The following is a 5,479-nucleotide window of genomic DNA, read 5'->3' on the forward strand; positions in this document are numbered from 1 at the left end:
TTATTAAAAGTATTATTATTTTTAGTAATTTCGTATTTCATAATTTGGGTTTAAAATTTAAATACATATCAATTTGAGCCCAATGATAATGAGTACCAAGATTGATATCGTTTGGAAAAATATAATTTAATTTTATATTTTTTGTGGTATTTCGGAACTTCTTACGAATTACTTCGCAAAAGGGCTATAATGATTCGGATACAGAACATAATGTCCTACAAGTATAACTATAGAAAAATGTAAAGGAAGACCGAGAAGAAAACTATATGAAAAGGACTAAAGAAGCCCATTTTAAAGTAAAATATAAATAAATAATATACTACGATACATCATATTATTATCAAATACATATTTTGTAGACATTTCAAATTGGAAATTATTACTATAGTATAAGGTTTAAAAGCCTACTTTTTGGACAAATTATACTGAGAATATCTTCAGAATTAATAATATTAACTAAGTCCTTTTCAATATGACGTACCTAACGACAGATTTATCTATTTGAAAATCTATCGTTATAGTCATAGAATTTCTAAGCTATGTTTTTATTCGCTATAATAATAGAAATTTTTTCAGTTCTCACATAATATGGATGTATAAAACAGTAAACTTTTACACAAGGGGCTAAATAGATTTCCAGGGGGCTTAGTAGAATTCTGGGCGGTTATAGCCTCCTTAGCCCCCATCGCATTCTATGCCTATGAGTAGAACTACCTACTGACATGGTCGGCGGTCGGCCGAACGCATTCAGGAAAATGTATAATAATTAATTATCATTTATCATAGGTAGACGGCAATCGATATCTGTCTGACTAAAGTGCACATTAGCACATATTTTGCGATTGCGCTAACAAGTATTAAACATAGCATCAATTAAAAATATTTATATTTATAATAAATGTACGTAGAAAACATATTTAATCAGTGGATCACCGGGGCCCCGGTATGCCGGTAACCTAATCCATCTCTGATATACCTATATTATGTGTAGGTATAAGTGAATTTTGTCTTATGTTAATTTTTTTGTGGAGGAAATGAAAAAAATAACTTTACAATTGCTGAAACTGGCTAAGATGTCCTACTTTGAAATGTAACTAGATTATATATACTCGAAAATATGTACTAGTTGTCTATTTTTAGGTTCAAATTCACTTTGGTTTCCTTTGTAATTGAATAACTAGATCAGTGCCGTAAAAATCATAGGTGCAGGCGGTGCACGGCACTGGGGCCCGCAGGGGCGAAGGGCCCTTAGCGGATATACCTACGTTATTTTTTTTTTAATTTGATTCATAATAATTTTGTTATTATCTTGTATTTAATTTCATATAACAAAATGTAAAAGCCTGGTCCGTCTAGTTGGTACTTTTGGGGGTCAAAAGTAAAAATGTCCCAGTAGTTTTCAAAAGCGACGTGAAAAACAACAAAAGAAAAATTAAGGAAAACTGGGTATTTTTTTTTGGTTTTTGGTGCAACTCTAAAACAAATGACCGTAAGTACAATACATTTTTACAAAATGTTTATATTAGCAATTTCTATACACCATAACAGTTTCCAAATATTTTGACTTATTTTGAGCAGTTTACAGACATTTACGGTTTTTAGTTTTTTTTTACTATAAATATCAATAAAATTTTATTTGTTGGTTAAAAAAGCTTGCACATTTTATAGAAGGCTCTTAGTATATTGTTTTAAGGGCAGATGAAAAAAATTAAAAATCCATAGCCACAAATTTTTTTTTATAAGCATCTAAAGTTCAAATATTGACAAAATACGTAAAAAATAACGAAAATTTGCAAATTATTTTGAGTTAGAAATTCTTAAAAAATTTTGTTTTTAAATCTAAGATTTGAAAATGTAATACAAGATTCATCATAAGTTTGTCTACTTTTTTCAAAAAAAAAAAGTCTCAAGAAAGTCAAATTAAATTTTTAAGAGCGTTAGAAATTCATATTTTTACAACATTTTATATTCACTCGATTTCTCATATAACGATTTTCTTATTTTATTGTAATTAAAAAACGAATTTCTATAGATACTTGAAAATTTCATTAAATGTTTATATTAGTATTTTCTGTACACGATAAAATTGTCAAAATAATTTTTTTTAAATTTTTTTTTCTATAAATATCAATAAAATTTTATTTGTTGGGTAAAAAAGCGTGAAAATTTAATGCGAGGCTCCTGATTTATTGCTACAATATCAGTTGAAAAATATTAAAAATACAAGGGCACAATTTTTTTTATAAGCATTTAAAATTCGAATTTTGACAAAGAATATCAAATTTAAAATCTAACAATTATTTTGTAGTTAAAAATGTATAAAAAGTTCAAGTTTTATAGCTAAGGAATGAAAATTTAAAAGAAGGTTCCACCTAAATACTAAATAGGTTATACCTATATAAATTACTTTAGTCACCTTAATATCATCATAGTAGGCTGACTGACCGTTTTCACTCAGAATCGTTTTTCTTATACAATGATATTATATCATTGAATTCAAATTTAACACGATCCCTTACAGTGACCCACTTGTAACCTACTGTACAGCAGAGCGACATCCACTTACCCACCTTTCTATTTCTGGTGTTAGTGTGTTATATACAAATTATTATTTTTATTTTTATATTTTATTCTAAATGAATTCAATACATCCACAAATACTATCCTATCTAAGGGGGTAAAATTTCTCATGGTGTGAAACCAGTCCGACTTTTTTATGTATCTCAAGAAAGAGGTGCCCATATGCATTTGTTTGCACTTTGCACCTTGGGTCTTTGACTCTCTAGTTACGGCACTGAACTAGATCCATGTTCTTGGGCACTATTTTATTATACGAGCGAGACAATGGTAGGTTACCACCAGCGTTATTACAATTAATTTTAAATTAAACGTTTGTAAGCTAAATTAATAGTAAATAGAGGACACAGAAATTGCGGAAGTCGAATTTAATGTGTTTATGGACCAGTGCAGGAGTAAACTGAGCGGTCTCAACTCTTGAGGGATAAATGTGACTCATAAATAATAAAAGGGTCGTAAAGATGTCATTTTGGAAACCTAAATATTTTCATAACTTAAAATAAATTATAAACGGTTATTAATCAATAATGACTTTTGAGAGGCATATATATACCATATAATATATTTTTCAAAATGTTCATCCTATAGTGCTAATATATGCATTCTTGAGAAAAATTGTTATATGTAAGTAAGACATATTAACTGTACATGCGTTCATTATAGGTAGTTTCAATAATTTGTAAATGTAGTGAAAAATATCTGCCTTTTATTTTAGGGCATGAGTACTGCGATGAGCTGCTTTCATCGTTATCATCGGTCACGAATTTGAGCAGAGGCCACCCAAGTAATCGTTGAGTGATGGCTTTTTTGCGTTTATTTTGCTGAAGCTTAATACTTATTAACGCTAATGCGTTTGGTTTATGTTCTGATATTCATGTTTAGAGACGTTTAATGGAGATTATATGTTAGGTATATTAATAAAACAAAACACAAGTACACAACAAACAATTAGAAATTAAACTGTGTTGTTTCCGTTTTCTGAGTGAAGCGATGAATGTATTAAGGTACGGTTTCCCTTGCGCGATGAGTTTTACAATAATGCGTTTTCACTAAACTTTTTTTTTTGTTTGAAACCACTATTTATAATAGAATAAATAGAAAATTTCTGGTAGAAATCTGAATCTAGTTAATACTTTGAGGGATAAAATGTAAAAATGTAAAAATCAAATTTACTCCACAATATTTATAAAAACGTATCATTAAAAAAGGTGGGTAAGTGTATGTCGCTCTGCTGTACAGTAGGTTACAAGTGGGTCACTGTATAATGGATAGTATTAAATTTGAATTCAATGATATAATATCACTGTATAAGAAAAACGATTCTGAGCGGAAAAGGTTTGTCAGTCTAGGTATTAGACATACCTATTATAAGTAAACTTATCTATAGTATTAAAAAAAAATTGACCTATAATAGGTATTAATAATAAATTCCAAATTAATCATATCACAATATCCATCAGGTAACGCGTTATACATTAACAACAAACCGTGGTACTATCATAGATATATAATAGTATACTTTAGAAGTTTCAAGTACTCACAAATAATATTATACAATCATTACAATCACAACAAAATAACTAAAATAGTTATTCCAGGTTTTTTAATATGTAATTTCGTCCAAATTTGAACTTAAAATTACTATAAAAATAAACTGTGCTTGTGTATTTCTTAGAATTTTTGGTAACAGAATTAAATATTTACGTGGAATCTTGTTTTAAATTTTCAATCCTGCTTAGATATAAAAGTTGAAGATTTTATAAATTTTTAACTACAAAATAATTATTCAATTTTAAATTTGATAAATTTTGTCAAAATTTCAACTTCAAATGCTTATAAAAAATAATTGTGCCTATGTATTTTTAATATTTTTCAACTGCTATTGTAACAATGTATCAGGAGCCCTGTATTAATTTTTTACACTTTTTGGCTCAATAGATAAAACTTAATTGATATTTATGGAAAAAAAAACTAAAAAAATTGAAAACTTACAATGTCCGTAAACAGCTCAAAAAGAGTCAAATTATTTTAAAAATTTTATCGTATATATAAAATACTAATATAAACATTCAGTGAAATTTTCAAGTTTCTACAGTCATTCGTTTTTTAATTACAACAAAATAAGAAAATCGTTACGTATAAGAAATCGAGCAAATATAAAATGTTGTAAAAATATGAATTTCAAACGCTCATAAAAATTTAATTTGACTTTCTTATAGACATTTTTTTTTTTTGATAAAGGTAGATTATCCTATAAAGAATCTTGTATTACATTTTAAAATCTTAGTTCTAAAAAGAAACATTTTTACGAATTATAAACTCAACATAATTAGGTAATTTTCGTGATTTTTCCATATTTTGTCAATTTTTGAACTTTAAATGCTAATAAAAAAAAACTGTGACTAAGGATTTTTAATATTTTTCAAATGTCATTGTAACAATATAGTAGGAACCTTGTATTAAATTTTCAAGTATTTTTACTCAACAAATAAAGTTTTATTGACATTCATAGAAAAAAAAACTAATTATGAAATGTAATTAAGAATAAAATATTTAAACTTTTGAGTTTGAAAAATTGACATGTTTGTATTATTTGAAACTCATCATTACTATACACTCGTTGCACATTTTCGACGTGAATTCAGGTTAAGTTAAGTATACCCAGTCCTGTAAAGATTACTTTTAAAAAGTACTTGAGTTTTACTCAAATACATTTTTTTTTTAAGTATTTAAGATACTACTCAAATACTTTAACTGTGAAGTATTTCAAATACTACTCAAATACTTTGAAAAAGTATTTGGGAATACTTTTCAAATACTTTTGGTTTTTAAAGTGGGTTTCTAATTATCGTAATATAAACACATAGGTAGTAGGTAATCTAATAGTTTAAAGGGAATATTG

This window comes from Acyrthosiphon pisum, chromosome A2 (genome assembly GCF_005508785.2).
Source record: "Acyrthosiphon pisum isolate AL4f chromosome A2, pea_aphid_22Mar2018_4r6ur, whole genome shotgun sequence".
NCBI lineage: Eukaryota > Metazoa > Arthropoda > Insecta > Hemiptera > Aphididae > Acyrthosiphon > Acyrthosiphon pisum.